This window comes from Spinacia oleracea, chromosome 3, assembly GCF_020520425.1.
Source record: "Spinacia oleracea cultivar Varoflay chromosome 3, BTI_SOV_V1, whole genome shotgun sequence".
Taxonomy (NCBI): Eukaryota; Viridiplantae; Streptophyta; class Magnoliopsida; order Caryophyllales; family Amaranthaceae; genus Spinacia; species Spinacia oleracea.
Window position 1 is genome coordinate 70,953,762 of NC_079489.1, and position 12,679 is coordinate 70,966,440.

Here is a 12,679-nt window from a genome sequence, read left to right on the forward strand (position 1 = left end):
CAATATCATGGATTCATTATCTAGCAAATAGGAATTAGAATTGAAAAATCATATTCTTAGAGGCTTTGTGCAATTGGCAATTCTGATTATGTTAGCGACCGTACTGCATATGTTGGATTGAAAGTGTTAAGACCCGACCGTAGGATTAACATATACTTTAATTACTCGGCCTAGCCTATTTATTGTCGAATTGATTTGTGTTCTTGGATTGGTATAAGCATGGTGAACCGAACATACGCCATAGACCTTTAATTCATTGATAAATTACGTATTTTTATTACTGCTTTAGTTTTACTAGTTAACACTCAAAATCAACTTTCGTTATTGAAATAGTTCGTATAATTGGGCAAAAACTAATAGAACTTTTCTCCCTATGGGATCGACCCGTATTTGCTAAGTATCTGCTAACAACAGACACCGTGCACTTGCGGTATCACTTTTTAATTCATCAGGTTCGCCCTAACAAACCTTGATGGTGGGCTACAAGATTCATCGACGTTCATATTATATATGCTTACCTCACAAATTATTTTCAAAATTTAATCTTTATTGTTTTAAAGCGGTATTATTTTTGAGAAGCGTTTGCAAGTCAGACTAAGAGTTTTAATTAAATCTTTTGATTAATACTTATAAGATTTAATCTATACCTAGTATTTAAAAAAGAAAAGCAGAAATGACAAGTGTCACCCTCCTCTTCCTCCTTTAAAAAATTAAAAATCTATAGCTTTTACACATGTCACGCTGAATTTTTCGTGAGCAAAACAAATGACCATCTGCTTACCGTCTCCCAATTGATTTGTTGTGCAATAACCTTTAAATTCAATGCTTAATTTCCCCCCTTTCATATTCTACCGTTCAATGAAAATGGGGAGCCTTCAAGTTTAATACCTTGCTCAATTTAATTTAATGCTTAATTCACCCCTTTCATATTCTATTAACCGTCTTCAACCATTCAATTATAGATTTATAGCCTTTTAATTTAATGCTTAATGAAAGAGATGAAATAGAATGGTGTGAGTATAATAAGTTGTTTTTTTAAACTAAATATATAAATAGCCCTTTCAGAGATGAAATAGAAATAGTATGAGTATGAGTATAATAAGTTATCTTCTAATTGTATCTTCTTTACATTAATCTTGGTTGCTATTATCTTGATACTCTTTTGTTTTCATGGAATTGATCCGAATATATTGATGCGGCATTTTGGTTTGAAAATCTGAAACTGCATCCTCTACTATATATCTCCCACCTGTTAAGCAGCCAAATGCGATCTTCCCTAAGCTAGCTTGAGTAAGCTATTTAATTAATTTAATCTTTTCACAAAATGTATGATTGTGAAGTAACTGTACTTTTGCGATGTCATATTATAATTAGGTAAAGTGATGCTTTAGATGTCATCGTCAATTTTCCAGTCATATCAAAGTTTGAAGTATGATTATATAACTTTTCATTGTTGTTGGCCGATGTGTTGTTAGTGTTCTTTGTATTTAAATAGTATGAAGTAATCATTAAAATTATCTAAATGTATATTACAGAAACCGTCAAAATTTGCTGATGGTAAATACTGATTATATATGTAAACAAAGAGCTGAATAAGCGTCTTCTCTTTATTCTTATGCAGTTGCAAAATGCAATCTATTAGTGTGTCTTGTAGCATTCTCATGCTAGGCATTTGACAATCGAAGTGGAAAGTTAAAGAGAATATATATAGCCTTACAAGATGTCAAAGATAAATTTGATAAATTTGGGAGGGGAGAAGAGATATTGCCACACCCGTATTGTACAACATCAGTAGTTCTTATGATAATGGGAAATGAGGATCATTTCACCCATCTTTAGAATTTTGGTGTGGTAATTTCCATGTTCCGCGGAAGGTCGACAATGATTTGATTGATATGCGGCACGAATCTCCGTCGTATGAGGTGGTTTTCAATCGGTTGTGGCGACGACTACCGGAATGGTTCATAAGCGTGATGTTGCTATTCTTCATGAACTTTGGTTTTATTGATGTTTTAAATTATTTTGTTTTTCAAAGCTTTGTGAACCAATTGATCAACCGATTTCTAAACAGGTTATACATAGAAAAGAATTTGAAAAATAAGGAAATTATTGTATTATGATGTTACCGAATTTATGGATTTTACTCAGTATGCTGGAATTATATGAATTCTCTACTATGGCATCACTTTTATTTGAATCCCTACTTGTGCTAACCTACCATGTGATAGTATATTTCTCTATACTCTGTATTACTCAGTAATGTCTACTGAGTATATGCAATTTTTCGAACAGGTTGTTGATAATATGAGTCATATGAATAACGCGTAGTCATGCACATGTTGTACGTAATTTCCATGCCCTAAGCACAGCCCGTGCATGGCACGGGCCACAAGACTAGTTAATGATTAAATAACCTTATTATTTTACTTGTTGCTATTGTTCATGCTCTGTAAATTTGTTTTGATCTATATTTATGCATATTAAATATGTTTGTGTCGTTATTTTATGCTTTGTATGTTGTTATGTTCCCTGTTTGTTTCTATGCTTTACTTCTATGCTTATGTGTTTCTATAAATTCTGGGAGAACTGCTAGTTACTCCCCACTGATTGTGGAACCTAATTACTATTTGCAGGTGAAGAGTAGTTTACAGTGAGTCTGGGCTGAGAGAGGAGCGTTTAATGTGCTTTGCAATTTTAAAGACTTTTCCTATGTTTCTTTTAAATTATTAAATTATAATCTTGGGATTTATGATTCGAGGTTGTATTTGGCTCCTTTTGGTTTATTATATTTGTTTGAGATTTTCTATCATTTCTCAATTATTCTCGTCCTTAATTTCAGTTTTTCTATTAAGATCTTAGTAACTTGTTAGAGTGGCATACCGTCTCGACGTTATTTCCGCTAACATCCAACATTAATTTTGGACAGGTGTTACAACAGGAGTGTCAAATCACTGCACATCCGATCTTTTGATATTCATGAACGTTTAGACAATACCGAACTGTCCCGTAGGACTCCCAGATGGACAGACCACGAATGCAAATCAAAGTAGTTCGATTAAATTGGAAGGTAGATTGGTGTTGCATGAACAATGTGTTATTTGTGCCTCGTTTAAATTGCAATTTATTTTCTATGACGCAATTAAGTGATGAATCAAATTGTGTTGTTCAGTTTACTAACAAAGTATATATCATACAAGACCAGTCAACAAGGAAGATGATTGATCTGGGTGAACAAGACGATAGACTTTATATTTCCGTGGTGTTCCGTTAATTAAAGTGTGTGCAGATGAATTAAAAGAGGGCCTAAGGTGACGTTATTACTAACGGATTTTTCATGAAATACCCCCGAATTTTGGCGCAATTCACCAAATGCCCCTCGACTTTCAGAAATTCACCAAATGCCCCTCACAAATGACTTAATACCCAAAATACCCTTACTAATGATGCGCCGTTAGTCCTCCGTTAACCTAATTTTCAAATTCACCAAATACCCCTATTTTAATACTTATTTCACCAAATACCCTTATTCAGAAACTTAATTCACCAAATACCAATAACATAAAATTACTCATTTTGATGCTCAACGGCTAGTTTTTGTGTTTGGAAATTAGCCGTTGCTTATTGTTTGCTTATAAATACTCTTTTTCTGACGGTTTATTGTAGTTTTCCTATTATTTTGTTAATTTCATATCATTTTTGTCATGAGTTTTCTTTCAAAATCATCATCCACACCCAATGAGTCCACATATGTAAGAGTCCCAAATAAATTTTGTTATCATGGGAGAAAATTTGACATCCGAATATCTGATACAACACTCAATCTGAAGCTCTGGTACAACACTAAAACAGAAAACACTCCTAAAAACACCTCAAAACGTCGCAACTCTTCAAGAAAATAGCTACTTCTTTTGTACCTTATTCTTTATGTGACCAATTAATTATATTTACCACGCAATCGGAAGGTATTCCTTTTTCAATATGGGAAATATCTTTAACATATGCAAACAGATTAAAAATAAAGCTCTTATTAATTTTATTCTAACGCATATGTTCCAGCTACCTCGGCTTCTATTGCTTCCATGCCACATATTTAACGTTAACTCCCTTTTGTCTCCTGTCTCTACTGCCTCCAAACATCTTTCTTCAATCTCCTAACTTTCTCTCAACCTTACAGTCGAGGCATAAAGGTTTTCCCACTTTTTTTTTGAGCTAGGTCCTATTGACATGGTCAGATTTATGGACAAATGTCTATTTTTGGATTTGAGGGAACAAGAAAAAAAAATGAAACTAAGGTATGTTCCAAAGTTCATGAACCAGTGAAAAAACATGAATCTTGGCACAAAGATTTGCCTCCAAACTCAAGATTTTCACATCATGAATCCAAGTTGAAATCGAGGTTGTGATAAAAATGTATGTGTTATTGAACTTGATTTCTTAGTTCTTTACCATTCGGACAATAAGAATATTAAGGTGTTAGCTTTAGATTGAATTACTTCAGCTTCACTTACATAAGATCCCTCTGAAAATGGGGTTTTTTGGCCTTTTGCTCAGCTAAAGTGCATTGTCTTTACTGGATGAGGCCTGAACTTATTGGATCATAATTGAAACTTACTGAGTGTTGTATCGGAGCCTCAGATGGAAATTTCCTCCCATAATATTAGAAATTGTTTGGGACTCTTACATATGTGGATTCATGGGTGTGGATGATGATTTTGAAAGAAAACTCATGACAAAAATGATATGAAATTAACAAAACAATAGAAAAACTACAATAAATAGTCAGAAAAGGGGTTTTTATAAGCAAACAATAAGCAACGGCTAATTTTCAAACATAAAAACTAGCCGCTGAGCATCAAAATGGGTAATTTTAAGTTATGTGTATTTGGTGAATTAAGTTTCAGAATAGGGGTATTATATGAAATAAGTAATAAAATAGGGGTATTTGGTGAATTTAAAAATTAGGCTAACGGAGGACTAACGGCGCGTCATTAGTAAGGGTATTTTGGGTATTAAGTCATTTGTGAGGGGCATTTGGTGAATTTCTGAAAGCCGAGGGGCATTTGGTGAATTACGCCATAATTCGGGGGTATTTCATGAAAAATCCGTATTACTAAGTTCAAAGTTGAACTGTGACCAAGTACAACTATCCAACTACTTCGTAGCTCACAATATGGCGCGTAAAGCAGTGATAGACACTCTTATCTTGGTCTCTATGACCGAGGTTGTCTAGGTCGCTGGTCACTAGCGACAAAATCATCCATACCCAGGGGTAAAATGGTATTTTCACTTAATGCGTTGAAAAGTCAAATAAAGTACAAAGTATGGATAAAAATGACAGTAATTAATACAACAATGACAATATTTCAATACAACAATGACAGTATTTATGCAAACGATGACACTACTTATATAACAATTCGTAAACATATTTTTACCCATTCATTTAATATGTAACACTTTTATCATTCATTTAAGTGGTCCATTTACATTTTCTATTTCATTTCATTTCCCTTTTGTTTGGTGTTTATGACAGTGTTTTAATACAACAATGACAATACTTCTATTACCGATTACAGTATATAACAAGTTAGTAACACTTTATACATTTATTTAAGGATAGGCCATCTATTCCATTTTTTTTTTGTGCGTGGGTATGGATGATTTTGTCGCTAGTGACCAGTGACCTAGACAACCTCCTCTGGAACCCACTTTTCCCTCACATATTCCTTTTCGTCTTTGTTTATTTCTTGTTAGTATCTCATATCTCATATGTGAAAAAAAAAAGGGGAACCCGGGGCTTCTAGCATTTGTGACACACTCCTGTAAACAGACAATGGGCCGAGCGAAAATATTGTCTTGTAGGATGAAGAAACAAGGCCATCTCCCTGTTCGTGTTTTACTAGATTCGTCTGAGGCAGAGTCTTTTATGGTACGAATGAGTCACAAACGCAATATGAATTATAAATGGGGTGAGAGGATTCGAACATGAGATATCTTATGCTATCTCCGTTTCAAATTGATATTTACACTTTCCGTTTTAATCAATTTTATAATATTTATCATAATATTTTATTTTTAGATATGAACATTTACTACATTACCCTTCTTATCCCACAATATTTACAATTTTCCACTCATTTTTTCTTACTTTATTCATTTTTCTTACATTTGCCCACGTTTTTATACATTTATTTTACTTTATCCATATTTATTATATTAAACTAATTTTTCTACTTTTATTTTAATATTTATGCAAATAGTAATCGTAAAGATCTTTATAAAACGGAGGTAGTACAGGCTATCAATTTTAACTGCTAGGGCAAGATACCATTGGTTGGCAGAAACATTTTTGGTTGATGGTATATACTCCATACAATCAGGGGACGGAAGTATAAAATTGAGGGAGCTAAGAATTAAACCTTGTGCTATAATTTTTAAGGAAAATAACCACTTAAATTATACTAGACATGTGCTTTTATAGAGCATATTTTATACTTAAACATATCATGGGGTCATGGCCCCACCAGCCCCCCTAATTCCGCCTCTGCTTACAATTTGTACTCACTAGAGTATGTATTTTTGTTAGCTTGCTTCAACAGAGTGTTGGATCAATTGATCAGCATAAAACCTTTATCTCTTTTGTGTAATTTGAATGAAGGAAATACGAATTTACTGGTGGTCCAAATGGATAACTAATATGCTTTCTCCATGTATTATTTGGTTGAGGTAGTGGCCTGAAGAGAATAACGTAAAAGAAGAGGGTCTTGTAATCTTGTTCATGTTGGAATCATCTTGGCATCCTAGCTTACTTTCTCTAGAAGCTAGCGTCTGTTGTACAACAAGGTAAGGCCGTATACATCTGACTCCTTATGTTACTGAAATAGCAATAAGTTAAGATAAATTTAGTTAAGTTTCATTAAGTTCAGATATAATACGTTTAAACGAAATAAAAGTTGGTCAATTATAATTTATAACTAAAATAAATTTTTATAAGTTCTAATGAGTTCAGATGAGTTTAGGAATAAGTGAAAATTAGGTGAATTGGGATAACTTTGTTGTTTTTATAAGTTTCGATAACAAAAACAAGTTTCAAGGACGAGGCCTAAGAGATTAACTTGAATGGGTGACTGTGGAACTATAAAGATAAGAGATACAAATTTGAACTTGTGGTTGATTTTTAGATGCCATGCATGCATACTTTTTGTTTTACCTATGATCCTTGGAACAAATTGGTTCAATCTGTTCTCATTCTTTGCAGATCTTTTAATAGGGTCGGCGTCATAAGTTTAGAATCAGATGCTTCTTATTAAGGATAATGTACATTATGAATGTTTATCCAACAGCCAAAGATAAAACAGGGAAAGAAAGAACTATTCCTCAGTTGGTCATACGGAGTAATTAACATACTTGCAAGTTAAATAAACCTACTTCTGGACGATCCGACTTACAGATCCTTTACTACTCCGTATGCATCTTCTCAATCTTATATAGTTATATCCATCTGACTATCTGTCCATTTCAATTAATCACCACTTTTCTGCACTCAAGTATCAACTTTTGATTTTGATGTTTGTGTGGGACTACTACAAGAACTGGTTCGATCATGAGGTTTTGGCACCACCTTGCAAGTGGTTGGCTATGTTTGTTTACGTCACATATACACTTGAGATTACAGTCTTTCTAGCTAGATTTTGATTATCCATACAACTTCTTCGTTATGTTCATAATGTCACAACCACAAATTAGATAGTGATAATTGAGCAATACCCTTTTCTGAAAGTTTTCTCAGGACTGAAACTTAATTATTTCAGAAATGAGCGCCTCACTGCCCGAGTTCTGAAGCCTCTTGGTGACTCTAGCTCTAGACCTTGGACATGAAAAGAAATGGGGAAGCATATAATAATATGTTTTATAACTTTGCTTGATAGAGTGGATACATATATAATGTAGGATTGGAGTGCACATAATTAGTTCATGATATTCGAAACACCTTACAGAATACAGAATGTCAGATTATTACTATTGATTACACAAGAAAAAGTGAAAAACTATTGGACTGGCATAGTACTCTAGCTAAGATTGAGAACAGAGATTTTCCTAAATATGTAAAGACTGTCTAAAGCTACACTATTGATCATGGTAGATTTGCCTTTCGGAGTTAATCCTTTCAAGCTTAAACCTCTCACGGACAGAAGAGATGTAGCTTGAAGCCTTCATATTAACATTTTCATCTCCTGCTGTACTGATGTAGCTTTCAAACCCGTTGAGAACATTGTAGTCATACTCTGATACAGCAAGGAATGAAACCTTTTGCCTAGGCTGAGGTTTCGAGTCTTGATGATCAACTAGATAAGTGATCGAGGGAACAGAAGTACATACCCAGTTCGGCTTCACCCTGCTGTTGTACTGGACATCTGAAGAAGATTTTGATGTTCTGGTGAAGGATAATAACTTCCCTGTAATGAAACTTTTGCGTTTCTGTTGTGATTCCATCTTTTCTGTTTTTTCTCTAGCTTTTCTGTAATGTTTGATAAGGAGAATCCTCTATTTATAGTGGTTTCATGCACCTTTTAATAAAGCAATGTGTGTATATGTAGTTGGTAATTGAAGTGAAGTAATATCTAAAGAATCCCGTATAGTTCAATTTAGAGGTTAATCCTTCAATTTTTGAACCCTTAGGTTTATCCTTTGCAGTCACATCAAATGGCCAAAAAATTTCAAGAATAAAGTGTGCATATGGATGTAGACGCCTTCATTTGGTCTCAGGCTAGAAGCGATATGTTAGGTGATGAAACAAAACATCTACTTGTCAAACGTAATCCTAATGAAGCAACGATCGTTCTAAGACTGACGGACTCTTTCCCCAAATCCATATTTCTATTTATAGTAACTGCTATTTATAGTAGTTGTCATTCTAAATATCTCCTAAAAATAGTAAACCGTCCAAGATAAATTCACGGACAGAGTTGCCCTCCAACTCAACACCTAAAAGAGATTGAAAAAGGAGAATTTTAGTTGCATTCCAATTAAACTCCTAAAAGAGATAGAAAAGCAATAAACAAAGTTTTAGTAGCATTCCAATTAAAACTCCTAAAAAGATTGAAAAATAAAGTTTTAGTCGAGAACACGAAATAGGATGAAAAGCGTAAAAAAAGTTTTAATCCGGGAAAAAAACCCGGATTAATCTCATAAAATGCGTGGAAAATAAAAGTGCGCAAGATTGTTTTTGCGCACAGGGCTAAGCGCGACTATATTCTCGCGCCAACTTCCACGCGCAAGATTTATCTCACGCCACTGTTTCAATTCAACTAAAATACAAACTCTGGAGGAAATCTGGCGCACAAGCACGTGCGCGATTAAATTCTCACGCCTGAGGTTGTGCTCGAAAAATTTCTCGCTCACCAAAGCTTTTGAGCAGTTCTCAAACTGTGAACAATCTCTATCTTTCACGGCACGATTTTATTATAAATAAGACCCTCAATCAGCCCAGTAAATGGCACCAAATTATAATCTCATACTATACACAAGTTAAGCCTAAGCCTAAGCTTTCCGTATATTCCGTAGTTCCGCCGTATTAACTCTTGTTAAGCGAAACTCTGCCAGTATAAGCACTAAAACTAAACCTGGATCCTGCCCAAGAGTCTAGTCTAGTCAAGTCAAGGAAAGTACGTTGCGTAGAAGGAAAACGACTAAAGACAAGTGGTTAGTTTTTTGAGAACCGCAATATAGCCAAAAACTATATTGTAACATGCCATAATCTGTCTTATTGCTTTAATCACCATAATAAATCTGTCGAACTTAATCTGATTATCTATAACGCCTAAAAGGATATTCTTTGGACAATCCAGAATATTGTTAGGTACCTTGAATCAATCTAAATCATATTTTTACATCTGTTTAGCTAATTATTTGTGGATTAAAAGCAATTCAGATTAGTAATACTTCCTCCGTCTTTTAATACTCGCAACGTTTGGACTTTTGCCACTATTCATATAATCTACTTTGACTACTCGTAGTGTTTTTTATATAAGATAAAACATAGTCATGTGGGATCTTGTTAGATTCGTCTCAATGTGTATTTTCAAAATATCAACTTTTTATAATTTTTGCATAAAGAGAATTTAAGATATAAATGATCAAAATTGTGTATCGACATGCGTGAGACTAACAAACGTTGCGAGTATTAAAAGATGGAGGAAGTATAATATAAGCATGTCCAGTCATCGCTACATTTAACTAGTAAGGACCGCTTCATGGGCTAATGTAGACACCTACTTTTGTCCCCATTCCCGAAAGGGAAGGTTCGATGATGAAAACATAAATCTCCACTTGACAACGCATCTCCTATAAAATAACGAATCTCAATTCCCCTTTTCATTTCACCCGAAACCTGCTATTTATGGAAACCTACTAAAAATAGTAACTGCCGTAAAGGGTGGTTGCTAAAAGTAGTAAGAATAAAAAGATAGAAACCTGTCAGAATTAGGTGTTGCACTCCAACATAAATCCTAAAAGAGATAGAAATTGTAAAAGGAATTCTATTCCTATCGCAGTTCGATAAAAGTGTTAACGTATTAATTAAACTCATAACGAACCTAGAGTTCGTAAAGGGCGCAGACGCATTCCGTCGTAAATTGATACGCACCAAATAACTCGGATTAAGTCTCTTAATGAACTCCGTACTCTAGAGTCCAATCTGACAAAGAATTCTGCCAGACCCTATTTTCAACGCCCAGCCCTGGGCGCCGAAATCTTTGACGCCCAGAGCTGGGCGCCGAAAATACCTGGGACGGATTCTTTTCCTAATCCATTTCGTATTCAAATTCCTGAAAAACTATCTTTCTACGCCACTTTTTCCTATAAATAGGCCCCTAAGTTCGACGTGAAAAGGACACACACAACACACAATTATATTCTGAGTATTGACTCCAACCCTTACCCTAAACCTCACGCTGCGAAATTGTTCACGCGTTCTGTCGCAATCGATCCATAAATCGAACAGAACGTATCCTGTCCCATAATTTGAGATCCGTTAAATAAAAAGGAGAAATAGCAAAGTCAAAGTGGTTAGTTTTCTGAGAACCGTGACGCACCTCTCAAGGGTGCGTCGTAATGTGTCCCTTTTCGATGATTTAATTGCTTTCCTCGCCCTTTTTATGAACTGTTAAACTAACTAAATCTGATTGTTCTACCACGCCTAACAAATATAATATTTTTGGGAAATTGGATTATCATGCTAGGTCCCTTAATGCTATTTAAATCAGATAATCACGATCGATCTAGTATTATATGTTGCATATTGCTAAAATCAACTCAGATTAGTTTAATAGTTAACGCATGTCCCTTCAATTATTTATGCTGAGCTAGTAAGGATATCCTGCCTCTGGAGTTATCGACGAGCGAAGTACTCCTCTCGGTAGTTACAGTCCCCCGAACCCTCAATCTCTACCTTGCGGGTGTATGTTGAGAGATCCCCACACCAGGGATCACAAGGGAACCTACGGCTGTCGTGGTCAAACATAATTGCACTCCCTTTATGTCACGATAACCGGGTTTTGTCAGTTTTTCTCATTGTCGTTAAAAACTGAATGGCGACTCCTATATTACTAGTCAATTGGGTGTAAACTCACAGGAAATCCAATTACACTTGATTGAATAAAAAGAATCGTCACACCCACGAGGGACGAGGTCACGCATTAGCCTCGTGCTTTTTCGACCCCCTCACAGTGGCGACTCCGCTGGGGATAGTGAAGGAAATACTCGTGCTTGTAGGTAATCAAAATAGCCGAAGGGTGAAACGATCCTACCCCGCGTTTATTTCCCCATCAAGTTGGGACGACCTGAAAATCAGCATATTAATGTGAACGGGCAGAACCTCATAACGAATCTCGGCTCCCTCGGGAGTTGGGACTAAGGATACCTCTTTTTCGCCAATAGGGGGGTGCATACGCCGCGCATGTCGCCCACTCGGTACTTGTGCAGGTAGTACACCTATCCCGAACCCAATCGCTCGCTCATTAGGTCCCTCTCGCCTGCATGCCCCCTTGGCTTGCACTTGCGGGTTGACCTCTTGAGCGAAATTCGTCTGTTGAAGACACTACCTCGACCGGGGCATGTGTTGGATCTACGATAGAAGCGGTACCAAGCCAGGCGCAAATAAACTACCCATAGAAGCCTATCATAAACTACGTGGCATATTTAATTTTCAAATCCATGTTCGTAATGTAGTTATGTGTAGCGAACTATGTGACTATGTTATGATTGTGCGTACGAATAATGCTAGACAAATAATGCTAGAAAACCAACGACCTTAAAAATTGCCCAAACATTCATAAACCAATTGGTCAAAGAGTTATACCACAATACGTGTTCCGCAAACTCGAACGATCGCCACAAAAATAAGCGACGCTCGGGATGGCCTTTAACGGATCCCACAACGCCGCACAACGCGTAAAGGACGTTATTAGGCAAGCACGCAAAATTAAGTCGCACAAAACAAAAGAATATACGCGAACAGAAAACGAGTACCAGTCAGGGACGCATTTTCAGTGCCCCTGGCTGGGCGCCAATATTTCTCACGCCCTCTGCTGGGCGCTGAAGTTGCTGCCTGGCCTTTTGGTCAGGCACAGCAGCCTCGGTGCCCACGCATGAAGAAAATACGTAGCAAAAAAAAAAACTT